General features: G+C 46.4%; 16 non-coding genes and 2 pseudogenes across 16 annotated transcripts; all 18 read right to left on the reverse strand.

Annotated features, from left to right (window-relative positions):
* Window positions 1–1,056: 1,056 nt before the first annotated feature.
* LOC142269631 (U2 spliceosomal RNA) lies at window positions 1,057–1,247 on the reverse strand. Its single transcript, XR_012735063.1, has one exon. It is a non-coding gene; the product is annotated as a U2 spliceosomal RNA (small nuclear RNA).
* Window positions 1,248–2,634: 1,387 nt separating this feature from the next.
* On the reverse strand, window positions 2,635–2,825 carry LOC142269632 (U2 spliceosomal RNA). Its single transcript, XR_012735064.1, has one exon. It is a non-coding gene; the product is annotated as a U2 spliceosomal RNA (small nuclear RNA).
* Window positions 2,826–4,212: 1,387 nt separating this feature from the next.
* On the reverse strand, window positions 4,213–4,403 carry LOC142269633 (U2 spliceosomal RNA). Its single transcript, XR_012735065.1, has one exon. It is a non-coding gene; the product is annotated as a U2 spliceosomal RNA (small nuclear RNA).
* A 1,387-nt stretch (window positions 4,404–5,790) lies between these two features.
* Window positions 5,791–5,981, reverse strand: LOC142269634 (U2 spliceosomal RNA). Its single transcript, XR_012735066.1, has one exon. It is a non-coding gene; the product is annotated as a U2 spliceosomal RNA (small nuclear RNA).
* Window positions 5,982–7,368: 1,387 nt separating this feature from the next.
* Window positions 7,369–7,559, reverse strand: LOC142269635 (U2 spliceosomal RNA). The gene has a single exon (XR_012735067.1). It is a non-coding gene; the product is annotated as a U2 spliceosomal RNA (small nuclear RNA).
* A 1,387-nt stretch (window positions 7,560–8,946) lies between these two features.
* On the reverse strand, window positions 8,947–9,137 carry LOC142269636 (U2 spliceosomal RNA). The gene has a single exon (XR_012735068.1). It is a non-coding gene; the product is annotated as a U2 spliceosomal RNA (small nuclear RNA).
* A 1,387-nt stretch (window positions 9,138–10,524) lies between these two features.
* Window positions 10,525–10,715, reverse strand: LOC142269637 (U2 spliceosomal RNA). The gene has a single exon (XR_012735069.1). It is a non-coding gene; the product is annotated as a U2 spliceosomal RNA (small nuclear RNA).
* Window positions 10,716–12,102: 1,387 nt separating this feature from the next.
* Window positions 12,103–12,309, reverse strand: LOC142269770 (U2 spliceosomal RNA; annotated as a pseudogene).
* Window positions 12,310–13,873: 1,564 nt separating this feature from the next.
* Window positions 13,874–14,064, reverse strand: LOC142269639 (U2 spliceosomal RNA). Its single transcript, XR_012735070.1, has one exon. It is a non-coding gene; the product is annotated as a U2 spliceosomal RNA (small nuclear RNA).
* Window positions 14,065–15,451: 1,387 nt separating this feature from the next.
* Window positions 15,452–15,642, reverse strand: LOC142269641 (U2 spliceosomal RNA). The gene has a single exon (XR_012735072.1). It is a non-coding gene; the product is annotated as a U2 spliceosomal RNA (small nuclear RNA).
* Window positions 15,643–17,029: 1,387 nt separating this feature from the next.
* Window positions 17,030–17,220, reverse strand: LOC142269642 (U2 spliceosomal RNA). The gene has a single exon (XR_012735073.1). It is a non-coding gene; the product is annotated as a U2 spliceosomal RNA (small nuclear RNA).
* A 1,387-nt stretch (window positions 17,221–18,607) lies between these two features.
* LOC142269643 (U2 spliceosomal RNA) lies at window positions 18,608–18,798 on the reverse strand. The gene has a single exon (XR_012735074.1). It is a non-coding gene; the product is annotated as a U2 spliceosomal RNA (small nuclear RNA).
* A 1,387-nt stretch (window positions 18,799–20,185) lies between these two features.
* On the reverse strand, window positions 20,186–20,376 carry LOC142269644 (U2 spliceosomal RNA). The gene has a single exon (XR_012735075.1). It is a non-coding gene; the product is annotated as a U2 spliceosomal RNA (small nuclear RNA).
* A 1,387-nt stretch (window positions 20,377–21,763) lies between these two features.
* On the reverse strand, window positions 21,764–21,954 carry LOC142269645 (U2 spliceosomal RNA). The gene has a single exon (XR_012735076.1). It is a non-coding gene; the product is annotated as a U2 spliceosomal RNA (small nuclear RNA).
* Window positions 21,955–23,341: 1,387 nt separating this feature from the next.
* LOC142269646 (U2 spliceosomal RNA) lies at window positions 23,342–23,532 on the reverse strand. Its single transcript, XR_012735077.1, has one exon. It is a non-coding gene; the product is annotated as a U2 spliceosomal RNA (small nuclear RNA).
* Window positions 23,533–24,919: 1,387 nt separating this feature from the next.
* Window positions 24,920–25,110, reverse strand: LOC142269647 (U2 spliceosomal RNA). The gene has a single exon (XR_012735078.1). It is a non-coding gene; the product is annotated as a U2 spliceosomal RNA (small nuclear RNA).
* A 1,387-nt stretch (window positions 25,111–26,497) lies between these two features.
* LOC142269756 (U2 spliceosomal RNA) lies at window positions 26,498–26,690 on the reverse strand. Its single transcript, XR_012735175.1, has one exon. It is a non-coding gene; the product is annotated as a U2 spliceosomal RNA (small nuclear RNA).
* A 685-nt stretch (window positions 26,691–27,375) lies between these two features.
* Window positions 27,376–27,529, reverse strand: LOC142269777 (U2 spliceosomal RNA; annotated as a pseudogene).
* Window positions 27,530–27,605: the final 76 nt, after the last annotated feature.

The following is a 27,605-nucleotide window of genomic DNA, read 5'->3' on the forward strand; positions in this document are numbered from 1 at the left end:
AAGCCCTTTCATCATCCCCAAACCCTAATCTTTTCCCTTTCCTTCCCAGCCCCCAAACCCTGCCCTCTGTACCTTTCTCACCACCCGCTTCCCTTCTCCTGTCATCCCCCTACCACCCGGGAAAAAAAGAGATTGCCCCCTCCTTCCACTAGCCCACCCTCCCACCCAAAGAACAACTTCTTCTGCGCAGCTTGTTTTCTAGGCAGCAGCGCTATTGTGATGTCATCGGGGGGCATTGTGACAAGCCGCCAGTGTTCCGTCTCTTCATGTTGTGCACAGTTCAAACGGAAAATACATCAACAGGCAGACTACAGAAAAGCTTACTATCAAAGGTTAGAGGGGGGCTTTCTCAGAGGGCTTTTTACAGTTTTTCTATTCCCAATTAGCCGTTTAAGTGTACTTATTGAAAGTAGTAATTCTTTCATAGGCCGCCCTTTCTTAGTATTTGACGTTCCTTATATTGCGGTATGAGGCTTCGCAGTAGGTTGCAAACATTCATCACCCATGACTGTCCCCAATTGAGCTCAGAAGCTCAATGTCTATCATGACCTCTCTTTTAGAATGTCCAAGAGCAAGCAAACTATTCCTCCAGGAGAGGGCGCCAACAGACTACTAAAGAGATCATCATTACTCAAAGAAAACCCCAAAAACCAATGCATGATAGGAATAAACAGGTAACTTTCTTTGGAGTGGAAGCGGAGAGATCGCACCAGATGCCAATTCTAGATCTTATCACACCTGTGGTCACTGCAGCAGCAGGTGAATCCACTTTGTCCAAAAGGGATCTATTCCATTCAATTGCAAATGATCTAGATAAGACAGAGAACTGCAGCACGGGGACATAGCCGAGTTGGTCAGGTTGAGTGGTGATGAGTTTGCTATTTGGATGAATAAAGAAAGTCAAAAGTGTGAAAGATAAAAAACAAAAGGAGGAAGTGTGAAAAGTGAATGGGCCAAATTGAGGTGCATATGAAGACGTATGCTTTCTTCCAATTCATTAAATCGGGCTAATATGAATCAGGTGAATTGAGTTCTGCTTTTGGAAACTGGGTTAAGAAGGGGTGCACCGTTCCTGGAGGTACTGCAATACCAGGTCAATGCGTGGAGTGGACAGAGCAAGCTCTTTTTCCATCTCCCTGTTCTAAAAATCCATTTAATATATGGTCCCCAGATAGGGGACGTATCAGATATTAAACTGATAAGAACAGATACTACACTTGATCTTAGCCAAAAGGCCGAGAAGCGATAACCAGAATTGGTTTGGGCCTCGAGTGGCACCCTGGCCTATGCCGGACACATCTTAGGGAGAGAGAGCGAGAGGGAGACAAACCCACGCCTACACAAGACATTTTGTCACCCAAGCCAACCCTTGAAAAGGCTGCTTTGCAGAGCAAAAACAAGAAGAATGGTGCGTTTTGCAGCCGCCGCCCACTGCAATGAATCTGAATAACTCCTCCTTTAGGGCGCAAGCAACTCCCCTCCCCCTTGCAGTCTTTCCAATTCACGATACAAAAAGACGGACAGGACAGGTTGCCTGACTTTCCGTCACTGCCACCCTTTGCCATCCTTACCCGTAGAAAGCCCTTTCATCATCCCCAAACCCTAATCTTTTCCCTTTCCTTCCCAGCCCCCAAACCCTGCCCTCTGTACCTTTCTCACCACCCGCTTCCCTTCTCCTGTCATCCCCCTACCACCCGGGAAAAAAAGAGATTGCCCCCTCCTTCCACTAGCCCACCCTCCCACCCAAAGAACAACTTCTTCTGCGCAGCTTGTTTTCTAGGCAGCAGCGCTATTGTGATGTCATCGGGGGGCATTGTGACAAGCCGCCAGTGTTCCGTCTCTTCATGTTGTGCACAGTTCAAACGGAAAATACATCAACAGGCAGACTACAGAAAAGCTTACTATCAAAGGTTAGAGGGGGGCTTTCTCAGAGGGCTTTTTACAGTTTTTCTATTCCCAATTAGCCGTTTAAGTGTACTTATTGAAAGTAGTAATTCTTTCATAGGCCGCCCTTTCTTAGTATTTGACGTTCCTTATATTGCGGTATGAGGCTTCGCAGTAGGTTGCAAACATTCATCACCCATGACTGTCCCCAATTGAGCTCAGAAGCTCAATGTCTATCATGACCTCTCTTTTAGAATGTCCAAGAGCAAGCAAACTATTCCTCCAGGAGAGGGCGCCAACAGACTACTAAAGAGATCATCATTACTCAAAGAAAACCCCAAAAACCAATGCATGATAGGAATAAACAGGTAACTTTCTTTGGAGTGGAAGCGGAGAGATCGCACCAGATGCCAATTCTAGATCTTATCACACCTGTGGTCACTGCAGCAGCAGGTGAATCCACTTTGTCCAAAAGGGATCTATTCCATTCAATTGCAAATGATCTAGATAAGACAGAGAACTGCAGCACGGGGACATAGCCGAGTTGGTCAGGTTGAGTGGTGATGAGTTTGCTATTTGGATGAATAAAGAAAGTCAAAAGTGTGAAAGATAAAAAACAAAAGGAGGAAGTGTGAAAAGTGAATGGGCCAAATTGAGGTGCATATGAAGACGTATGCTTTCTTCCAATTCATTAAATCGGGCTAATATGAATCAGGTGAATTGAGTTCTGCTTTTGGAAACTGGGTTAAGAAGGGGTGCACCGTTCCTGGAGGTACTGCAATACCAGGTCAATGCGTGGAGTGGACAGAGCAAGCTCTTTTTCCATCTCCCTGTTCTAAAAATCCATTTAATATATGGTCCCCAGATAGGGGACGTATCAGATATTAAACTGATAAGAACAGATACTACACTTGATCTTAGCCAAAAGGCCGAGAAGCGATAACCAGAATTGGTTTGGGCCTCGAGTGGCACCCTGGCCTATGCCGGACACATCTTAGGGAGAGAGAGCGAGAGGGAGACAAACCCACGCCTACACAAGACATTTTGTCACCCAAGCCAACCCTTGAAAAGGCTGCTTTGCAGAGCAAAAACAAGAAGAATGGTGCGTTTTGCAGCCGCCGCCCACTGCAATGAATCTGAATAACTCCTCCTTTAGGGCGCAAGCAACTCCCCTCCCCCTTGCAGTCTTTCCAATTCACGATACAAAAAGACGGACAGGACAGGTTGCCTGACTTTCCGTCACTGCCACCCTTTGCCATCCTTACCCGTAGAAAGCCCTTTCATCATCCCCAAACCCTAATCTTTTCCCTTTCCTTCCCAGCCCCCAAACCCTGCCCTCTGTACCTTTCTCACCACCCGCTTCCCTTCTCCTGTCATCCCCCTACCACCCGGGAAAAAAAGAGATTGCCCCCTCCTTCCACTAGCCCACCCTCCCACCCAAAGAACAACTTCTTCTGCGCAGCTTGTTTTCTAGGCAGCAGCGCTATTGTGATGTCATCGGGGGGCATTGTGACAAGCCGCCAGTGTTCCGTCTCTTCATGTTGTGCACAGTTCAAACGGAAAATACATCAACAGGCAGACTACAGAAAAGCTTACTATCAAAGGTTAGAGGGGGGCTTTCTCAGAGGGCTTTTTACAGTTTTTCTATTCCCAATTAGCCGTTTAAGTGTACTTATTGAAAGTAGTAATTCTTTCATAGGCCGCCCTTTCTTAGTATTTGACGTTCCTTATATTGCGGTATGAGGCTTCGCAGTAGGTTGCAAACATTCATCACCCATGACTGTCCCCAATTGAGCTCAGAAGCTCAATGTCTATCATGACCTCTCTTTTAGAATGTCCAAGAGCAAGCAAACTATTCCTCCAGGAGAGGGCGCCAACAGACTACTAAAGAGATCATCATTACTCAAAGAAAACCCCAAAAACCAATGCATGATAGGAATAAACAGGTAACTTTCTTTGGAGTGGAAGCGGAGAGATCGCACCAGATGCCAATTCTAGATCTTATCACACCTGTGGTCACTGCAGCAGCAGGTGAATCCACTTTGTCCAAAAGGGATCTATTCCATTCAATTGCAAATGATCTAGATAAGACAGAGAACTGCAGCACGGGGACATAGCCGAGTTGGTCAGGTTGAGTGGTGATGAGTTTGCTATTTGGATGAATAAAGAAAGTCAAAAGTGTGAAAGATAAAAAACAAAAGGAGGAAGTGTGAAAAGTGAATGGGCCAAATTGAGGTGCATATGAAGACGTATGCTTTCTTCCAATTCATTAAATCGGGCTAATATGAATCAGGTGAATTGAGTTCTGCTTTTGGAAACTGGGTTAAGAAGGGGTGCACCGTTCCTGGAGGTACTGCAATACCAGGTCAATGCGTGGAGTGGACAGAGCAAGCTCTTTTTCCATCTCCCTGTTCTAAAAATCCATTTAATATATGGTCCCCAGATAGGGGACGTATCAGATATTAAACTGATAAGAACAGATACTACACTTGATCTTAGCCAAAAGGCCGAGAAGCGATAACCAGAATTGGTTTGGGCCTCGAGTGGCACCCTGGCCTATGCCGGACACATCTTAGGGAGAGAGAGCGAGAGGGAGACAAACCCACGCCTACACAAGACATTTTGTCACCCAAGCCAACCCTTGAAAAGGCTGCTTTGCAGAGCAAAAACAAGAAGAATGGTGCGTTTTGCAGCCGCCGCCCACTGCAATGAATCTGAATAACTCCTCCTTTAGGGCGCAAGCAACTCCCCTCCCCCTTGCAGTCTTTCCAATTCACGATACAAAAAGACGGACAGGACAGGTTGCCTGACTTTCCGTCACTGCCACCCTTTGCCATCCTTACCCGTAGAAAGCCCTTTCATCATCCCCAAACCCTAATCTTTTCCCTTTCCTTCCCAGCCCCCAAACCCTGCCCTCTGTACCTTTCTCACCACCCGCTTCCCTTCTCCTGTCATCCCCCTACCACCCGGGAAAAAAAGAGATTGCCCCCTCCTTCCACTAGCCCACCCTCCCACCCAAAGAACAACTTCTTCTGCGCAGCTTGTTTTCTAGGCAGCAGCGCTATTGTGATGTCATCGGGGGGCATTGTGACAAGCCGCCAGTGTTCCGTCTCTTCATGTTGTGCACAGTTCAAACGGAAAATACATCAACAGGCAGACTACAGAAAAGCTTACTATCAAAGGTTAGAGGGGGGCTTTCTCAGAGGGCTTTTTACAGTTTTTCTATTCCCAATTAGCCGTTTAAGTGTACTTATTGAAAGTAGTAATTCTTTCATAGGCCGCCCTTTCTTAGTATTTGACGTTCCTTATATTGCGGTATGAGGCTTCGCAGTAGGTTGCAAACATTCATCACCCATGACTGTCCCCAATTGAGCTCAGAAGCTCAATGTCTATCATGACCTCTCTTTTAGAATGTCCAAGAGCAAGCAAACTATTCCTCCAGGAGAGGGCGCCAACAGACTACTAAAGAGATCATCATTACTCAAAGAAAACCCCAAAAACCAATGCATGATAGGAATAAACAGGTAACTTTCTTTGGAGTGGAAGCGGAGAGATCGCACCAGATGCCAATTCTAGATCTTATCACACCTGTGGTCACTGCAGCAGCAGGTGAATCCACTTTGTCCAAAAGGGATCTATTCCATTCAATTGCAAATGATCTAGATAAGACAGAGAACTGCAGCACGGGGACATAGCCGAGTTGGTCAGGTTGAGTGGTGATGAGTTTGCTATTTGGATGAATAAAGAAAGTCAAAAGTGTGAAAGATAAAAAACAAAAGGAGGAAGTGTGAAAAGTGAATGGGCCAAATTGAGGTGCATATGAAGACGTATGCTTTCTTCCAATTCATTAAATCGGGCTAATATGAATCAGGTGAATTGAGTTCTGCTTTTGGAAACTGGGTTAAGAAGGGGTGCACCGTTCCTGGAGGTACTGCAATACCAGGTCAATGCGTGGAGTGGACAGAGCAAGCTCTTTTTCCATCTCCCTGTTCTAAAAATCCATTTAATATATGGTCCCCAGATAGGGGACGTATCAGATATTAAACTGATAAGAACAGATACTACACTTGATCTTAGCCAAAAGGCCGAGAAGCGATAACCAGAATTGGTTTGGGCCTCGAGTGGCACCCTGGCCTATGCCGGACACATCTTAGGGAGAGAGAGCGAGAGGGAGACAAACCCACGCCTACACAAGACATTTTGTCACCCAAGCCAACCCTTGAAAAGGCTGCTTTGCAGAGCAAAAACAAGAAGAATGGTGCGTTTTGCAGCCGCCGCCCACTGCAATGAATCTGAATAACTCCTCCTTTAGGGCGCAAGCAACTCCCCTCCCCCTTGCAGTCTTTCCAATTCACGATACAAAAAGACGGACAGGACAGGTTGCCTGACTTTCCGTCACTGCCACCCTTTGCCATCCTTACCCGTAGAAAGCCCTTTCATCATCCCCAAACCCTAATCTTTTCCCTTTCCTTCCCAGCCCCCAAACCCTGCCCTCTGTACCTTTCTCACCACCCGCTTCCCTTCTCCTGTCATCCCCCTACCACCCGGGAAAAAAAGAGATTGCCCCCTCCTTCCACTAGCCCACCCTCCCACCCAAAGAACAACTTCTTCTGCGCAGCTTGTTTTCTAGGCAGCAGCGCTATTGTGATGTCATCGGGGGGCATTGTGACAAGCCGCCAGTGTTCCGTCTCTTCATGTTGTGCACAGTTCAAACGGAAAATACATCAACAGGCAGACTACAGAAAAGCTTACTATCAAAGGTTAGAGGGGGGCTTTCTCAGAGGGCTTTTTACAGTTTTTCTATTCCCAATTAGCCGTTTAAGTGTACTTATTGAAAGTAGTAATTCTTTCATAGGCCGCCCTTTCTTAGTATTTGACGTTCCTTATATTGCGGTATGAGGCTTCGCAGTAGGTTGCAAACATTCATCACCCATGACTGTCCCCAATTGAGCTCAGAAGCTCAATGTCTATCATGACCTCTCTTTTAGAATGTCCAAGAGCAAGCAAACTATTCCTCCAGGAGAGGGCGCCAACAGACTACTAAAGAGATCATCATTACTCAAAGAAAACCCCAAAAACCAATGCATGATAGGAATAAACAGGTAACTTTCTTTGGAGTGGAAGCGGAGAGATCGCACCAGATGCCAATTCTAGATCTTATCACACCTGTGGTCACTGCAGCAGCAGGTGAATCCACTTTGTCCAAAAGGGATCTATTCCATTCAATTGCAAATGATCTAGATAAGACAGAGAACTGCAGCACGGGGACATAGCCGAGTTGGTCAGGTTGAGTGGTGATGAGTTTGCTATTTGGATGAATAAAGAAAGTCAAAAGTGTGAAAGATAAAAAACAAAAGGAGGAAGTGTGAAAAGTGAATGGGCCAAATTGAGGTGCATATGAAGACGTATGCTTTCTTCCAATTCATTAAATCGGGCTAATATGAATCAGGTGAATTGAGTTCTGCTTTTGGAAACTGGGTTAAGAAGGGGTGCACCGTTCCTGGAGGTACTGCAATACCAGGTCAATGCGTGGAGTGGACAGAGCAAGCTCTTTTTCCATCTCCCTGTTCTAAAAATCCATTTAATATATGGTCCCCAGATAGGGGACGTATCAGATATTAAACTGATAAGAACAGATACTACACTTGATCTTAGCCAAAAGGCCGAGAAGCGATAACCAGAATTGGTTTGGGCCTCGAGTGGCACCCTGGCCTATGCCGGACACATCTTAGGGAGAGAGAGCGAGAGGGAGACAAACCCACGCCTACACAAGACATTTTGTCACCCAAGCCAACCCTTGAAAAGGCTGCTTTGCAGAGCAAAAACAAGAAGAATGGTGCGTTTTGCAGCCGCCGCCCACTGCAATGAATCTGAATAACTCCTCCTTTAGGGCGCAAGCAACTCCCCTCCCCCTTGCAGTCTTTCCAATTCACGATACAAAAAGACGGACAGGACAGGTTGCCTGACTTTCCGTCACTGCCACCCTTTGCCATCCTTACCCGTAGAAAGCCCTTTCATCATCCCCAAACCCTAATCTTTTCCCTTTCCTTCCCAGCCCCCAAACCCTGCCCTCTGTACCTTTCTCACCACCCGCTTCCCTTCTCCTGTCATCCCCCTACCACCCGGGAAAAAAAGAGATTGCCCCCTCCTTCCACTAGCCCACCCTCCCACCCAAAGAACAACTTCTTCTGCGCAGCTTGTTTTCTAGGCAGCAGCGCTATTGTGATGTCATCGGGGGGCATTGTGACAAGCCGCCAGTGTTCCGTCTCTTCATGTTGTGCACAGTTCAAACGGAAAATACATCAACAGGCAGACTACAGAAAAGCTTACTATCAAAGGTTAGAGGGGGGCTTTCTCAGAGGGCTTTTTACAGTTTTTCTATTCCCAATTAGCCGTTTAAGTGTACTTATTGAAAGTAGTAATTCTTTCATAGGCCGCCCTTTCTTAGTATTTGACGTTCCTTATATTGCGGTATGAGGCTTCGCAGTAGGTTGCAAACATTCATCACCCATGACTGTCCCCAATTGAGCTCAGAAGCTCAATGTCTATCATGACCTCTCTTTTAGAATGTCCAAGAGCAAGCAAACTATTCCTCCAGGAGAGGGCGCCAACAGACTACTAAAGAGATCATCATTACTCAAAGAAAACCCCAAAAACCAATGCATGATAGGAATAAACAGGTAACTTTCTTTGGAGTGGAAGCGGAGAGATCGCACCAGATGCCAATTCTAGATCTTATCACACCTGTGGTCACTGCAGCAGCAGGTGAATCCACTTTGTCCAAAAGGGATCTATTCCATTCAATTGCAAATGATCTAGATAAGACAGAGAACTGCAGCACGGGGACATAGCCGAGTTGGTCAGGTTGAGTGGTGATGAGTTTGCTATTTGGATGAATAAAGAAAGTCAAAAGTGTGAAAGATAAAAAACAAAAGGAGGAAGTGTGAAAAGTGAATGGGCCAAATTGAGGTGCATATGAAGACGTATGCTTTCTTCCAATTCATTAAATCGGGCTAATATGAATCAGGTGAATTGAGTTCTGCTTTTGGAAACTGGGTTAAGAAGGGGTGCACCGTTCCTGGAGGTACTGCAATACCAGGTCAATGCGTGGAGTGGACAGAGCAAGCTCTTTTTCCATCTCCCTGTTCTAAAAATCCATTTAATATATGGTCCCCAGATAGGGGACGTATCAGATATTAAACTGATAAGAACAGATACTACACTTGATCTTAGCCAAAAGGCCGAGAAGCGATAACCAGAATTGGTTTGGGCCTCGAGTGGCACCCTGGCCTATGCCGGACACATCTTAGGGAGAGAGAGCGAGAGGGAGACAAACCCACGCCTACACAAGACATTTTGTCACCCAAGCCAACCCTTGAAAAGGCTGCTTTGCAGAGCAAAAACAAGAAGAATGGTGCGTTTTGCAGCCGCCGCCCACTGCAATGAATCTGAATAACTCCTCCTTTAGGGCGCAAGCAACTCCCCTCCCCCTTGCAGTCTTTCCAATTCACGATACAAAAAGACGGACAGGACAGGTTGCCTGACTTTCCGTCACTGCCACCCTTTGCCATCCTTACCCGTAGAAAGCCCTTTCATCATCCCCAAACCCTAATCTTTTCCCTTTCCTTCCCAGCCCCCAAACCCTGCCCTCTGTACCTTTCTCACCACCCGCTTCCCTTCTCCTGTCATCCCCCTACCACCCGGGAAAAAAAGAGATTGCCCCCTCCTTCCACTAGCCCACCCTCCCACCCAAAGAACAACTTCTTCTGCGCAGCTTGTTTTCTAGGCAGCAGCGCTATTGTGATGTCATCGGGGGGCATTGTGACAAGCCGCCAGTGTTCCGTCTCTTCATGTTGTGCACAGTTCAAACGGAAAATACATCAACAGGCAGACTACAGAAAAGCTTACTATCAAAGGTTAGAGGGGGGCTTTCTCAGAGGGCTTTTTACAGTTTTTCTATTCCCAATTAGCCGTTTAAGTGTACTTATTGAAAGTAGTAATTCTTTCATAGGCCGCCCTTTCTTAGTATTTGACGTTCCTTATATTGCGGTATGAGGCTTCGCAGTAGGTTGCAAACATTCATCACCCATGACTGTCCCCAATTGAGCTCAGAAGCTCAATGTCTATCATGACCTCTCTTTTAGAATGTCCAAGAGCAAGCAAACTATTCCTCCAGGAGAGGGCGCCAACAGACTACTAAAGAGATCATCATTACTCAAAGAAAACCCCAAAAACCAATGCATGATAGGAATAAACAGGTAACTTTCTTTGGAGTGGAAGCGGAGAGATCGCACCAGATGCCAATTCTAGATCTTATCACACCTGTGGTCACTGCAGCAGCAGGTGAATCCACTTTGTCCAAAAGGGATCTATTCCATTCAATTGCAAATGATCTAGATAAGACAGAGAACTGCAGCACGGGGACATAGCCGAGTTGGTCAGGTTGAGTGGTGATGAGTTTGCTATTTGGATGAATAAAGAAAGTCAAAAGTGTGAAAGATAAAAAACAAAAGGAGGAAGTGTGAAAAGTGAATGGGCCAAATTGAGGTGCATATGAAGACGTATGCTTTCTTCCAATTCATTAAATCGGGCTAATATGAATCAGGTGAATTGAGTTCTGCTTTTGGAAACTGGGTTAAGAAGGGGTGCACCGTTCCTGGAGGTACTGCAATACCAGGTCAATGCGTGGAGTGGACAGAGCAAGCTCTTTTTCCATCTCCCTGTTCTAAAAATCCATTTAATATATGGTCCCCAGATAGGGGACGTATCAGATATTAAACTGATAAGAACAGATACTACACTTGATCTTAGCCAAAAGGCCGAGAAGCGATAACCAGAATTGGTTTGGGCCTCGAGTGGCACCCTGGCCTATGCCGGACACATCTTAGGGAGAGAGAGCGAGAGGGAGACAAACCCACGCCTACACAAGACATTTTGTCACCCAAGCCAACCCTTGAAAAGGCTGCTTTGCAGAGCAAAAACAAGAAGAATGGTGCGTTTTGCAGCCGCCGCCCACTGCAATGAATCTGAATAACTCCTCCTTTAGGGCGCAAGCAACTCCCCTCCCCCTTGCAGTCTTTCCAATTCACGATACAAAAAGACGGACAGGACAGGTTGCCTGACTTTCCGTCACTGCCACCCTTTGCCATCCTTACCCGTAGAAAGCCCTTTCATCATCCCCAAACCCTAATCTTTTCCCTTTCCTTCCCAGCCCCCAAACCCTGCCCTCTGTACCTTTCTCACCACCCGCTTCCCTTCTCCTGTCATCCCCCTACCACCCGGGAAAAAAAGAGATTGCCCCCTCCTTCCACTAGCCCACCCTCCCACCCAAAGAACAACTTCTTCTGCGCAGCTTGTTTTCTAGGCAGCAGCGCTATTGTGATGTCATCGGGGGGCATTGTGACAAGCCGCCAGTGTTCCGTCTCTTCATGTTGTGCACAGTTCAAACGGAAAATACATCAACAGGCAGACTACAGAAAAGCTTACTATCAAAGGTTAGAGGGGGGCTTTCTCAGAGGGCTTTTTACAGTTTTTCTATTCCCAATTAGCCGTTTAAGTGTACTTATTGAAAGTAGTAATTCTTTCATAGGCCGCCCTTTCTTAGTATTTGACGTTCCTTATATTGCGGTATGAGGCTTCGCAGTAGGTTGCAAACATTCATCACCCATGACTGTCCCCAATTGAGCTCAGAAGCTCAATGTCTATCATGACCTCTCTTTTAGAATGTCCAAGAGCAAGCAAACTATTCCTCCAGGAGAGGGCGCCAACAGACTACTAAAGAGATCATCATTACTCAAAGAAAACCCCAAAAACCAATGCATGATAGGAATAAACAGGTAACTTTCTTTGGAGTGGAAGCGGAGAGATCGCACCAGATGCCAATTCTAGATCTTATCACACCTGTGGTCACTGCAGCAGCAGGTGAATCCACTTTGTCCAAAAGGGATCTATTCCATTCAATTGCAAATGATCTAGATAAGACAGAGAACTGCAGCACGGGGACATAGCCGAGTTGGTCAGGTTGAGTGGTGATGAGTTTGCTATTTGGATGAATAAAGAAAGTCAAAAGTGTGAAAGATAAAAAACAAAAGGAGGAAGTGTGAAAAGTGAATGGGCCAAATTGAGGTGCATATGAAGACGTATGCTTTCTTCCAATTCATTAAATCGGGCTAATATGAATCAGGTGAATTGAGTTCTGCTTTTGGAAACTGGGTTAAGAAGGGGTGCACCGTTCCTGGAGGTACTGCAATACCAGGTCAATGCGTGGAGTGGACAGAGCAAGCTCTTTTTCCATCTCCCTGTTCTAAAAATCCATTTAATATATGGTCCCCAGATAGGGGACGTATCAGATATTAAACTGATAAGAACAGATTTTTTTTTTTTTTTTTTTTTTTTTTTTTTTTTGAAGGATGAGTTTGAAAATAAAAAAGTGACCGCCTCTCGTTGCCCAGGTAACCGTCCGTCACAAGGGGGCTATGACATCCTACGATGCACACTCCCCCAAGGCCAGCAGTTGTGCAATACCCTGGCACCTTTCAGCACCAACCAAGGTAGTACCCTCCCAAACTACACTTGATCTTAGCCAAAAGGCCGAGAAGCGATAACCAGAATTGGTTTGGGCCTCGAGTGGCACCCTGGCTTATGCCGGACACATCTTAGGGAGAGAGAGCGAGAGGGAGACAAACCCACGCCTACACAAGACATTTTGTCACCCAAGCCAACCCTTGAAAAGGCTGCTTTGCAGAGCAAAAACAAGAAGAATGGTGCGTTTTGCAGCCGCCGCCCACTGCAATGAATCTGAATAACTCCTCCTTTAGGGCGCAAGCAACTCCCCTCCCCCTTGCAGTCTTTCCAATTCACGATACAAAAAGACGGACAGGACAGGTTGCCTGACTTTCCGTCACTGCCACCCTTTGCCATCCTTACCCGTAGAAAGCCCTTTCATCATCCCCAAACCCTAATCTTTTCCCTTTCCTTCCCAGCCCCCAAACCCTGCCCTCTGTACCTTTCTCACCACCCGCTTCCCTTCTCCTGTCATCCCCCTACCACCCGGGAAAAAAAGAGATTGCCCCCTCCTTCCACTAGCCCACCCTCCCACCCAAAGAACAACTTCTTCTGCGCAGCTTGTTTTCTAGGCAGCAGCGCTATTGTGATGTCATCGGGGGGCATTGTGACAAGCCGCCAGTGTTCCGTCTCTTCATGTTGTGCACAGTTCAAACGGAAAATACATCAACAGGCAGACTACAGAAAAGCTTACTATCAAAGGTTAGAGGGGGGCTTTCTCAGAGGGCTTTTTACAGTTTTTCTATTCCCAATTAGCCGTTTAAGTGTACTTATTGAAAGTAGTAATTCTTTCATAGGCCGCCCTTTCTTAGTATTTGACGTTCCTTATATTGCGGTATGAGGCTTCGCAGTAGGTTGCAAACATTCATCACCCATGACTGTCCCCAATTGAGCTCAGAAGCTCAATGTCTATCATGACCTCTCTTTTAGAATGTCCAAGAGCAAGCAAACTATTCCTCCAGGAGAGGGCGCCAACAGACTACTAAAGAGATCATCATTACTCAAAGAAAACCCCAAAAACCAATGCATGATAGGAATAAACAGGTAACTTTCTTTGGAGTGGAAGCGGAGAGATCGCACCAGATGCCAATTCTAGATCTTATCACACCTGTGGTCACTGCAGCAGCAGGTGAATCCACTTTGTCCAAAAGGGATCTATTCCATTCAATTGCAAATGATCTAGATAAGACAGAGAACTGCAGCACGGGGACATAGCCGAGTTGGTCAGGTTGAGTGGTGATGAGTTTGCTATTTGGATGAATAAAGAAAGTCAAAAGTGTGAAAGATAAAAAACAAAAGGAGGAAGTGTGAAAAGTGAATGGGCCAAATTGAGGTGCATATGAAGACGTATGCTTTCTTCCAATTCATTAAATCGGGCTAATATGAATCAGGTGAATTGAGTTCTGCTTTTGGAAACTGGGTTAAGAAGGGGTGCACCGTTCCTGGAGGTACTGCAATACCAGGTCAATGCGTGGAGTGGACAGAGCAAGCTCTTTTTCCATCTCCCTGTTCTAAAAATCCATTTAATATATGGTCCCCAGATAGGGGACGTATCAGATATTAAACTGATAAGAACAGATACTACACTTGATCTTAGCCAAAAGGCCGAGAAGCGATAACCAGAATTGGTTTGGGCCTCGAGTGGCACCCTGGCCTATGCCGGACACATCTTAGGGAGAGAGAGCGAGAGGGAGACAAACCCACGCCTACACAAGACATTTTGTCACCCAAGCCAACCCTTGAAAAGGCTGCTTTGCAGAGCAAAAACAAGAAGAATGGTGCGTTTTGCAGCCGCCGCCCACTGCAATGAATCTCAATAACTCCTCCTTTAGGGCGCAAGCAACTCCCCTCCCCCTTGCAGTCTTTCCAATTCACGATACAAAAAGACGGACAGGACAGGTTGCCTGACTTTCCGTCACTGCCACCCTTTGCCATCCTTACCCGTAGAAAGCCCTTTCATCATCCCCAAACCCTAATCTTTTCCCTTTCCTTCCCAGCCCCCAAACCCTGCCCTCTGTACCTTTCTCACCACCCGCTTCCCTTCTCCTGTCATCCCCCTACCACCCGGGAAAAAAAGAGATTGCCCCCTCCTTCCACTAGCCCACCCTCCCACCCAAAGAACAACTTCTTCTGCGCAGCTTGTTTTCTAGGCAGCAGCGCTATTGTGATGTCATCGGGGGGCATTGTGACAAGCCGCCAGTGTTCCGTCTCTTCATGTTGTGCACAGTTCAAACGGAAAATACATCAACAGGCAGACTACAGAAAAGCTTACTATCAAAGGTTAGAGGGGGGCTTTCTCAGAGGGCTTTTTACAGTTTTTCTATTCCCAATTAGCCGTTTAAGTGTACTTATTGAAAGTAGTAATTCTTTCATAGGCCGCCCTTTCTTAGTATTTGACGTTCCTTATATTGCGGTATGAGGCTTCGCAGTAGGTTGCAAACATTCATCACCCATGACTGTCCCCAATTGAGCTCAGAAGCTCAATGTCTATCATGACCTCTCTTTTAGAATGTCCAAGAGCAAGCAAACTATTCCTCCAGGAGAGGGCGCCAACAGACTACTAAAGAGATCATCATTACTCAAAGAAAACCCCAAAAACCAATGCATGATAGGAATAAACAGGTAACTTTCTTTGGAGTGGAAGCGGAGAGATCGCACCAGATGCCAATTCTAGATCTTATCACACCTGTGGTCACTGCAGCAGCAGGTGAATCCACTTTGTCCAAAAGGGATCTATTCCATTCAATTGCAAATGATCTAGATAAGACAGAGAACTGCAGCACGGGGACATAGCCGAGTTGGTCAGGTTGAGTGGTGATGAGTTTGCTATTTGGATGAATAAAGAAAGTCAAAAGTGTGAAAGATAAAAAACAAAAGGAGGAAGTGTGAAAAGTGAATGGGCCAAATTGAGGTGCATATGAAGACGTATGCTTTCTTCCAATTCATTAAATCGGGCTAATATGAATCAGGTGAATTGAGTTCTGCTTTTGGAAACTGGGTTAAGAAGGGGTGCACCGTTCCTGGAGGTACTGCAATACCAGGTCAATGCGTGGAGTGGACAGAGCAAGCTCTTTTTCCATCTCCCTGTTCTAAAAATCCATTTAATATATGGTCCCCAGATAGGGGACGTATCAGATATTAAACTGATAAGAACAGATACTACACTTGATCTTAGCCAAAAGGCCGAGAAGCGATAACCAGAATTGGTTTGGGCCTCGAGTGGCACCCTGGCCTATGCCGGACACATCTTAGGGAGAGAGAGCGAGAGGGAGACAAACCCACGCCTACACAAGACATTTTGTCACCCAAGCCAACCCTTGAAAAGGCTGCTTTGCAGAGCAAAAACAAGAAGAATGGTGCGTTTTGCAGCCGCCGCCCACTGCAATGAATCTGAATAACTCCTCCTTTAGGGCGCAAGCAACTCCCCTCCCCCTTGCAGTCTTTCCAATTCACGATACAAAAAGACGGACAGGACAGGTTGCCTGACTTTCCGTCACTGCCACCCTTTGCCATCCTTACCCGTAGAAAGCCCTTTCATCATCCCCAAACCCTAATCTTTTCCCTTTCCTTCCCAGCCCCCAAACCCTGCCCTCTGTACCTTTCTCACCACCCGCTTCCCTTCTCCTGTCATCCCCCTACCACCCGGGAAAAAAAGAGATTGCCCCCTCCTTCCACTAGCCCACCCTCCCACCCAAAGAACAACTTCTTCTGCGCAGCTTGTTTTCTAGGCAGCAGCGCTATTGTGATGTCATCGGGGGGCATTGTGACAAGCCGCCAGTGTTCCGTCTCTTCATGTTGTGCACAGTTCAAACGGAAAATACATCAACAGGCAGACTACAGAAAAGCTTACTATCAAAGGTTAGAGGGGGGCTTTCTCAGAGGGCTTTTTACAGTTTTTCTATTCCCAATTAGCCGTTTAAGTGTACTTATTGAAAGTAGTAATTCTTTCATAGGCCGCCCTTTCTTAGTATTTGACGTTCCTTATATTGCGGTATGAGGCTTCGCAGTAGGTTGCAAACATTCATCACCCATGACTGTCCCCAATTGAGCTCAGAAGCTCAATGTCTATCATGACCTCTCTTTTAGAATGTCCAAGAGCAAGCAAACTATTCCTCCAGGAGAGGGCGCCAACAGACTACTAAAGAGATCATCATTACTCAAAGAAAACCCCAAAAACCAATGCATGATAGGAATAAACAGGTAACTTTCTTTGGAGTGGAAGCGGAGAGATCGCACCAGATGCCAATTCTAGATCTTATCACACCTGTGGTCACTGCAGCAGCAGGTGAATCCACTTTGTCCAAAAGGGATCTATTCCATTCAATTGCAAATGATCTAGATAAGACAGAGAACTGCAGCACGGGGACATAGCCGAGTTGGTCAGGTTGAGTGGTGATGAGTTTGCTATTTGGATGAATAAAGAAAGTCAAAAGTGTGAAAGATAAAAAACAAAAGGAGGAAGTGTGAAAAGTGAATGGGCCAAATTGAGGTGCATATGAAGACGTATGCTTTCTTCCAATTCATTAAATCGGGCTAATATGAATCAGGTGAATTGAGTTCTGCTTTTGGAAACTGGGTTAAGAAGGGGTGCACCGTTCCTGGAGGTACTGCAATACCAGGTCAATGCGTGGAGTGGACAGAGCAAGCTCTTTTTCCATCTCCCTGTTCTAAAAATCCATTTAATATATGGTCCCCAGATAGGGGACGTATCAGATATTAAACTGATAAGAACAGATACTACACTTGATCTTAGCCAAAAGGCCGAGAAGCGATAACCAGAATTGGTTTGGGCCTCGAGTGGCACCCTGGCCTATGCCGGACACATCTTAGGGAGAGAGAGCGAGAGGGAGACAAACCCACGCCTACACAAGACATTTTGTCACCCAAGCCAACCCTTGAAAAGGCTGCTTTGCAGAGCAAAAACAAGAAGAATGGTGCGTTTTGCAGCCGCCGCCCACTGCAATGAATCTGAATAACTCCTCCTTTAGGGCGCAAGCAACTCCCCTCCCCCTTGCAGTCTTTCCAATTCACGATACAAAAAGACGGACAGGACAGGTTGCCTGACTTTCCGTCACTGCCACCCTTTGCCATCCTTACCCGTAGAAAGCCCTTTCATCATCCCCAAACCCTAATCTTTTCCCTTTCCTTCCCAGCCCCCAAACCCTGCCCTCTGTACCTTTCTCACCACCCGCTTCCCTTCTCCTGTCATCCCCCTACCACCCGGGAAAAAAAGAGATTGCCCCCTCCTTCCACTAGCCCACCCTCCCACCCAAAGAACAACTTCTTCTGCGCAGCTTGTTTTCTAGGCAGCAGCGCTATTGTGATGTCATCGGGGGGCATTGTGACAAGCCGCCAGTGTTCCGTCTCTTCATGTTGTGCACAGTTCAAACGGAAAATACATCAACAGGCAGACTACAGAAAAGCTTACTATCAAAGGTTAGAGGGGGGCTTTCTCAGAGGGCTTTTTACAGTTTTTCTATTCCCAATTAGCCGTTTAAGTGTACTTATTGAAAGTAGTAATTCTTTCATAGGCCGCCCTTTCTTAGTATTTGACGTTCCTTATATTGCGGTATGAGGCTTCGCAGTAGGTTGCAAACATTCATCACCCATGACTGTCCCCAATTGAGCTCAGAAGCTCAATGTCTATCATGACCTCTCTTTTAGAATGTCCAAGAGCAAGCAAACTATTCCTCCAGGAGAGGGCGCCAACAGACTACTAAAGAGATCATCATTACTCAAAGAAAACCCCAAAAACCAATGCATGATAGGAATAAACAGGTAACTTTCTTTGGAGTGGAAGCGGAGAGATCGCACCAGATGCCAATTCTAGATCTTATCACACCTGTGGTCACTGCAGCAGCAGGTGAATCCACTTTGTCCAAAAGGGATCTATTCCATTCAATTGCAAATGATCTAGATAAGACAGAGAACTGCAGCACGGGGACATAGCCGAGTTGGTCAGGTTGAGTGGTGATGAGTTTGCTATTTGGATGAATAAAGAAAGTCAAAAGTGTGAAAGATAAAAAACAAAAGGAGGAAGTGTGAAAAGTGAATGGGCCAAATTGAGGTGCATATGAAGACGTATGCTTTCTTCCAATTCATTAAATCGGGCTAATATGAATCAGGTGAATTGAGTTCTGCTTTTGGAAACTGGGTTAAGAAGGGGTGCACCGTTCCTGGAGGTACTGCAATACCAGGTCAATGCGTGGAGTGGACAGAGCAAGCTCTTTTTCCATCTCCCTGTTCTAAAAATCCATTTAATATATGGTCCCCAGATAGGGGACGTATCAGATATTAAACTGATAAGAACAGATACTACACTTGATCTTAGCCAAAAGGCCGAGAAGCGATAACCAGAATTGGTTTGGGCCTCGAGTGGCACCCTGGCCTATGCCGGACACATCTTAGGGAGAGAGAGCGAGAGGGAGACAAACCCACGCCTACACAAGACATTTTGTCACCCAAGCCAACCCTTGAAAAGGCTGCTTTGCAGAGCAAAAACAAGAAGAATGGTGCGTTTTGCAGCCGCCGCCCACTGCAATGAATCTGAATAACTCCTCCTTTAGGGCGCAAGCAACTCCCCTCCCCCTTGCAGTCTTTCCAATTCACGATACAAAAAGACGGACAGGACAGGTTGCCTGACTTTCCGTCACTGCCACCCTTTGCCATCCTTACCCGTAGAAAGCCCTTTCATCATCCCCAAACCCTAATCTTTTCCCTTTCCTTCCCAGCCCCCAAACCCTGCCCTCTGTACCTTTCTCACCACCCGCTTCCCTTCTCCTGTCATCCCCCTACCACCCGGGAAAAAAAGAGATTGCCCCCTCCTTCCACTAGCCCACCCTCCCACCCAAAGAACAACTTCTTCTGCGCAGCTTGTTTTCTAGGCAGCAGCGCTATTGTGATGTCATCGGGGGGCATTGTGACAAGCCGCCAGTGTTCCGTCTCTTCATGTTGTGCACAGTTCAAACGGAAAATACATCAACAGGCAGACTACAGAAAAGCTTACTATCAAAGGTTAGAGGGGGGCTTTCTCAGAGGGCTTTTTACAGTTTTTCTATTCCCAATTAGCCGTTTAAGTGTACTTATTGAAAGTAGTAATTCTTTCATAGGCCGCCCTTTCTTAGTATTTGACGTTCCTTATATTGCGGTATGAGGCTTCGCAGTAGGTTGCAAACATTCATCACCCATGACTGTCCCCAATTGAGCTCAGAAGCTCAATGTCTATCATGACCTCTCTTTTAGAATGTCCAAGAGCAAGCAAACTATTCCTCCAGGAGAGGGCGCCAACAGACTACTAAAGAGATCATCATTACTCAAAGAAAACCCCAAAAACCAATGCATGATAGGAATAAACAGGTAACTTTCTTTGGAGTGGAAGCGGAGAGATCGCACCAGATGCCAATTCTAGATCTTATCACACCTGTGGTCACTGCAGCAGCAGGTGAATCCACTTTGTCCAAAAGGGATCTATTCCATTCAATTGCAAATGATCTAGATAAGACAGAGAACTGCAGCACGGGGACATAGCCGAGTTGGTCAGGTTGAGTGGTGATGAGTTTGCTATTTGGATGAATAAAGAAAGTCAAAAGTGTGAAAGATAAAAAACAAAAGGAGGAAGTGTGAAAAGTGAATGGGCCAAATTGAGGTGCATATGAAGACGTATGCTTTCTTCCAATTCATTAAATCGGGCTAATATGAATCAGGTGAATTGAGTTCTGCTTTTGGAAACTGGGTTAAGAAGGGGTGCACCGTTCCTGGAGGTACTGCAATACCAGGTCAATGCGTGGAGTGGACAGAGCAAGCTCTTTTTCCATCTCCCTGTTCTAAAAATCCATTTAATATATGGTCCCCAGATAGGGGACGTATCAGATATTAAACTGATAAGAACAGATACTACACTTGATCTTAGCCAAAAGGCCGAGAAGCGATAACCAGAATTGGTTTGGGCCTCGAGTGGCACCCTGGCCTATGCCGGACACATCTTAGGGAGAGAGAGCGAGAGGGAGACAAACCCACGCCTACACAAGACATTTTGTCACCCAAGCCAACCCTTGAAAAGGCTGCTTTGCAGAGCAAAAACAAGAAGAATGGTGCGTTTTGCAGCCGCCGCCCACTGCAATGAATCTGAATAACTCCTCCTTTAGGGCGCAAGCAACTCCCCTCCCCCTTGCAGTCTTTCCAATTCACGATACAAAAAGACGGACAGGACAGGTTGCCTGACTTTCCGTCACTGCCACCCTTTGCCATCCTTACCCGTAGAAAGCCCTTTCATCATCCCCAAACCCTAATCTTTTCCCTTTCCTTCCCAGCCCCCAAACCCTGCCCTCTGTACCTTTCTCACCACCCGCTTCCCTTCTCCTGTCATCCCCCTACCACCCGGGAAAAAAAGAGATTGCCCCCTCCTTCCACTAGCCCACCCTCCCACCCAAAGAACAACTTCTTCTGCGCAGCTTGTTTTCTAGGCAGCAGCGCTATTGTGATGTCATCGGGGGGCATTGTGACAAGCCGCCAGTGTTCCGTCTCTTCATGTTGTGCACAGTTCAAACGGAAAATACATCAACAGGCAGACTACAGAAAAGCTTACTATCAAAGGTTAGAGGGGGGCTTTCTCAGAGGGCTTTTTACAGTTTTTCTATTCCCAATTAGCCGTTTAAGTGTACTTATTGAAAGTAGTAATTCTTTCATAGGCCGCCCTTTCTTAGTATTTGACGTTCCTTATATTGCGGTATGAGGCTTCGCAGTAGGTTGCAAACATTCATCACCCATGACTGTCCCCAATTGAGCTCAGAAGCTCAATGTCTATCATGACCTCTCTTTTAGAATGTCCAAGAGCAAGCAAACTATTCCTCCAGGAGAGGGCGCCAACAGACTACTAAAGAGATCATCATTACTCAAAGAAAACCCCAAAAACCAATGCATGATAGGAATAAACAGGTAACTTTCTTTGGAGTGGAAGCGGAGAGATCGCACCAGATGCCAATTCTAGATCTTATCACACCTGTGGTCACTGCAGCAGCAGGTGAATCCACTTTGTCCAAAAGGGATCTATTCCATTCAATTGCAAATGATCTAGATAAGACAGAGAACTGCAGCACGGGGACATAGCCGAGTTGGTCAGGTTGAGTGGTGATGAGTTTGCTATTTGGATGAATAAAGAAAGTCAAAAGTGTGAAAGATAAAAAACAAAAGGAGGAAGTGTGAAAAGTGAATGGGCCAAATTGAGGTGCATATGAAGACGTATGCTTTCTTCCAATTCATTAAATCGGGCTAATATGAATCAGGTGAATTGAGTTCTGCTTTTGGAAACTGGGTTAAGAAGGGGTGCACCGTTCCTGGAGGTACTGCAATACCAGGTCAATGCGTGGAGTGGACAGAGCAAGCTCTTTTTCCATCTCCCTGTTCTAAAAATCCATTTAATATATGGTCCCCAGATAGGGGACGTATCAGATATTAAACTGATAAGAACAGATACTACACTTGATCTTAGCCAAAAGGCCGAGAAGCGATAACCAGAATTGGTTTGGGCCTCGAGTGGCACCCTGGCTTATGCCGGACACATCTTAGGGAGAGAGAGCGAGAGGGAGACAAACCCACGCCTACACAAGACATTTTGTCACCCAAGCCAACCCTTGAAAAGGCTGCTTTGCAGAGCAAAAACAAGAAGAATGGTGCGTTTTGCAGCCGCCGCCCACTGCAATGAATCTGAATAACTCCTCCTTTAGGGCGCAAGCAACTCCCCTCCCCCTTGCAGTCTTTCCAATTCACGATACAAAAAGACGGACAGGACAGGTTGCCTGACTTTCCGTCACTGCCACCCTTTGCCATCCTTACCCGTAGAAAGCCCTTTCATCATCCCCAAACCCTAATCTTTTCCCTTTCCTTCCCAGCCCCCAAACCCTGCCCTCTGTACCTTTCTCACCACCCGCTTCCCTTCTCCTGTCATCCCCCTACCACCCGGGAAAAAAAGAGATTGCCCCCTCCTTCCACTAGCCCACCCTCCCACCCAAAGAACAACTTCTTCTGCGCAGCTTGTTTTCTAGGCAGCAGCGCTATTGTGATGTCATCGGGGGGCATTGTGACAAGCCGCCAGTGTTCCGTCTCTTCATGTTGTGCACAGTTCAAACGGAAAATACATCAACAGGCAGACTACAGAAAAGCTTACTATCAAAGGTTAGAGGGGGGCTTTCTCAGAGGGCTTTTTACAGTTTTTCTATTCCCAATTAGCCGTTTAAGTGTACTTATTGAAAGTAGTAATTCTTTCATAGGCCGCCCTTTCTTAGTATTTGACGTTCCTTATATTGCGGTATGAGGCTTCGCAGTAGGTTGCAAACATTCATCACCCATGACTGTCCCCAATTGAGCTCAGAAGCTCAATGTCTATCATGACCTCTCTTTTAGAATGTCCAAGAGCAAGCAAACTATTCCTCCAGGAGAGGGCGCCAACAGACTACTAAAGAGATCATCATTACTCAAAGAAAACCCCAAAAACCAATGCATGATAGGAATAAACAGGTAACTTTCTTTGGAGTGGAAGCGGAGAGATCGCACCAGATGCCAATTCTAGATCTTATCACACCTGTGGTCACTGCAGCAGCAGGTGAATCCACTTTGTCCAAAAGGGATCTATTCCATTCAATTGCAAATGATCTAGATAAGACAGAGAACTGCAGCACGGGGACATAGCCGAGTTGGTCAGGTTGAGTGGTGATGAGTTTGCTATTTGGATGAATAAAGAAAGTCAAAAGTGTGAAAGATAAAAAACAAAAGGAGGAAGTGTGAAAAGTGAATGGGCCAAATTGAGGTGCATATGAAGACGTATGCTTTCTTCCAATTCATTAAATCGGGCTAATATGAATCAGGTGAATTGAGTTCTGCTTTTGGAAACTGGGTTAAGAAGGGGTGCACCGTTCCTGGAGGTACTGCAATACCAGGTCAATGCGTGGAGTGGACAGAGCAAGCTCTTTTTCCATCTCCCTGTTCTAAAAATCCATTTAATATATGGTCCCCAGATAGGGGACGTATCAGATATTAAACTGATAAGAACAGATACTACACTTGATCTTAGCCAAAAGGCCGAGAAGCGATAACCAGAATTGGTTTGGGCCTCGAGTGGCACCCTGGCCTATGCCGGACACATCTTAGGGAGAGAGAGCGAGAGGGAGACAAACCCACGCCTACACAAGACATTTTGTCACCCAAGCCAACCCTTGAAAAGGCTGCTTTGCAGAGCAAAAACAAGAAGAATGGTGCGTTTTGCAGCCGCCGCCCACTGCAATGAATCTCAATAACTCCTCCTTTAGGGCGCAAGCAACTCCCCTCCCCCTTGCAGTCTTTCCAATTCACGATACAAAAAGACGGACAGGACAGGTTGCCTGACTTTCCGTCACTGCCACCCTTTGCCATCCTTACCCGTAGAAAGCCCTTTCATCATCCCCAAACCCTAATCTTTTCCCTTTCCTTCCCAGCCCCCAAACCCTGCCCTCTGTACCTTTCTCACCACCCGCTTCCCTTCTCCTGTCATCCCCCTACCACCCGGGAAAAAAAGAGATTGCCCCCTCCTTCCACTAGCCCACCCTCCCACCCAAAGAACAACTTCTTCTGCGCAGCTTGTTTTCTAGGCAGCAGCGCTATTGTGATGTCATCGGGGGGCATTGTGACAAGCCGCCAGTGTTCCGTCTCTTCATGTTGTGCACAGTTCAAACGGAAAATACATCAACAGGCAGACTACAGAAAAGCTTACTATCAAAGGTTAGAGGGGGGCTTTCTCAGAGGGCTTTTTACAGTTTTTCTATTCCCAATTAGCCGTTTAAGTGTACTTATTGAAAGTAGTAATTCTTTCATAGGCCGCCCTTTCTTAGTATTTGACGTTCCTTATATTGCGGTATGAGGCTTCGCAGTAGGTTGCAAACATTCATCACCCATGACTGTCCCCAATTGAGCTCAGAAGCTCAATGTCTATCATGACCTCTCTTTTAGAATGTCCAAGAGCAAGCAAACTATTCCTCCAGGAGAGGGCGCCAACAGACTACTAAAGAGATCATCATTACTCAAAGAAAACCCCAAAAACCAATGCATGATAGGAATAAACAGGTAACTTTCTTTGGAGTGGAAGCGGAGAGATCGCACCAGATGCCAATTCTAGATCTTATCACACCTGTGGTCACTGCAGCAGCAGGTGAATCCACTTTGTCCAAAAGGGATCTATTCCATTCAATTGCAAATGATCTAGATAAGACAGAGAACTGCAGCACGGGGACATAGCCGAGTTGGTCAGGTTGAGTGGTGATGAGTTTGCTATTTGGATGAATAAAGAAAGTCAAAAGTGTGAAAGATAAAAAACAAAAGGAGGAAGTGTGAAAAGTGAATGGGCCAAATTGAGGTGCATATGAAGACGTATGCTTTCTTCCAATTCATTAAATCGGGCTAATATGAATCAGGTGAATTGAGTTCTGCTTTTGGAAACTGGGTTAAGAAGGGGTGCACCGTTCCTGGAGGTACTGCAATACCAGGTCAATGCGTGGAGTGGACAGAGCAAGCTCTTTTTCCATCTCCCTGTTCTAAAAATCCATTTAATATATGGTCCCCAGATAGGGGACGTATCAGATATTAAACTGATAAGAACAGATACTACACTTGATCTTAGCCAAAAGGCCGAGAAGCGATAACCAGAATTGGTTTGGGCCTCGAGTGGCACCCTGGCCTATGCCGGACACATCTTAGGGAGAGAGAGCGAGAGGGAGACAAACCCACGCCTACACAAGACATTTTGTCACCCAAGCCAACCCTTGAAAAGGCTGCTTTGCAGAGCAAAAACAAGAAGAATGGTGCGTTTTGCAGCCGCCGCCCACTGCAATGAATCTGAATAACTCCTCCTTTAGGGCGCAAGCAACTCCCCTCCCCCTTGCAGTCTTTCCAATTCACGATACAAAAAGACGGACAGGACAGGTTGCCTGACTTTCCGTCACTGCCACCCTTTGCCATCCTTACCCGTAGAAAGCCCTTTCATCATCCCCAAACCCTAATCTTTTCCCTTTCCTTCCCAGCCCCCAAACCCTGCCCTCTGTACCTTTCTCACCACCCGCTTCCCTTCTCCTGTCATCCCCCTACCACCCGGGAAAAAAAGAGATTGCCCCCTCCTTCCACTAGCCCACCCTCCCACCCAAAGAACAACTTCTTCTGCGCAGCTTGTTTTCTAGGCAGCAGCGCTATTGTGATGTCATCGGGGGGCATTGTGACAAGCCGCCAGTGTTCCGTCTCTTCATGTTGTGCACAGTTCAAACGGAAAATACATCAACAGGCAGACTACAGAAAAGCTTACTATCAAAGGTTAGAGGGGGGCTTTCTCAGAGGGCTTTTTACAGTTTTTCTATTCCCAATTAGCCGTTTAAGTGTACTTATTGAAAGTAGTAATTCTTTCATAGGCCGCCCTTTCTTAGTATTTGACGTTCCTTATATTGCGGTATGAGGCTTCGCAGTAGGTTGCAAACATTCATCACCCATGACTGTCCCCAATTGAGCTCAGAAGCTCAATGTCTATCATGACCTCTCTTTTAGAATGTCCAAGAGCAAGCAAACTATTCCTCCAGGAGAGGGCGCCAACAGACTACTAAAGAGATCATCATTACTCAAAGAAAACCCCAAAAACCAATGCATGATAGGAATAAACAGGTAACTTTCTTTGGAGTGGAAGCGGAGAGATCGCACCAGATGCCAATTCTAGATCTTATCACACCTGTGGTCACTGCAGCAGCAGGTGAATCCACTTTGTCCAAAAGGGATCTATTCCATTCAATTGCAAATGATCTAGATAAGACAGAGAACTGCAGCACGGGGACATAGCCGAGTTGGTCAGGTTGAGTGGTGATGAGTTTGCTATTTGGATGAATAAAGAAAGTCAAAAGTGTGAAAGATAAAAAACAAAAGGAGGAAGTGTGAAAAGTGAATGGGCCAAATTGAGGTGCATATGAAGACGTATGCTTTCTTCCAATTCATTAAATCGGGCTAATATGAATCAGGTGAATTGAGTTCTGCTTTTGGAAACTGGGTTAAGAAGGGGTGCACCGTTCCTGGAGGTACTGCAATACCAGGTCAATGCGTGGAGTGGACAGAGCAAGCTCTTTTTCCATCTCCCTGTTCTAAAAATCCATTTAATATATGGTCCCCAGATAGGGGACGTATCAGATATTAAACTGATAAGAACAGATTTTTGATTTAATGAAGCTTTCCAAAGCACCACAAAAAATGCATGACCGAAGTCACACCAAAAACAGTGCAAAGGCTAGGATTCGTGTGGACCCCACCGTGAGGAGAGGGTCCCCAAAAATCAACCCTGTCCCTCCGAGCCAGAAGGCCACAGCAAGGGTCAGGGATCTTCGGTGCTCCCCCAAGCCGAAGCCTGGTTGAGCCTTGTCGTTGCTCCCAGCGTCCACCCAGGCATCTTACCCAAGTGGAGTAGAGAGCTACTAGTTGTTGGTTTCGCAGCCGAAACTGCCCGGACCGTCAACCGGTGTTGGTTTCTCAGCCCAAGGCTAACCGGACCTCCAACCGGGTGTTGGTTTCTCAGCCGAAGCTGACCCAGACCTCCAACCGGGTGTTGGTTTCTCAGCCGAAGCTGACCCAGACCTCCAACCGGGTGTTAGTTTCTCAGCCCAAAGCTGACCAGACCTCCGACCGGGATTATAAAAATTTCCCTTCCTAGCCAGAAGGCCGGGATAGGGTAATATGCTCAAAAAGTATGAAAAGGCAAGGTACGGTGTGCTACAGAGCCCAAGGCTTGCCGGGGTCCCAAGCCAGCAAGCTCAGACTCACTCCAGGGTCGTCAGTCCTGGGGCACGTTGTACCATAGCCCCCCACCCTTACTCAGTCTAATAGCCTCGATCCTGGTAGGGCCATGTTTTCCTCTAGATGAATATACTATCCACCCAGAGTACTAGCAAGCGCAACCTTCCAGTGTGCATTGTATCATTGTACTAAGGTGGCCTGGAGCTTAAACCACCTCTTCGAACAACACTACACTTGATCTTAGCCAAAAGGCCGAGAAGCGATACTACACTTGATCTTAGCCAAAAGGCCGAGAAGCGATAACCAGAATTGGTTTGGGCCTCGAGTGGCACCCTGGCCTATGCCGGACACATCTTAGGGAGAGAGAGCGAGAGGGA

The sequence above is a fragment of the Anomaloglossus baeobatrachus genome, unplaced genomic scaffold (genome assembly GCF_048569485.1).
Source record: "Anomaloglossus baeobatrachus isolate aAnoBae1 unplaced genomic scaffold, aAnoBae1.hap1 Scaffold_322, whole genome shotgun sequence".
In the NCBI taxonomy this organism is placed as follows: domain Eukaryota; kingdom Metazoa; phylum Chordata; class Amphibia; order Anura; family Aromobatidae; genus Anomaloglossus; species Anomaloglossus baeobatrachus.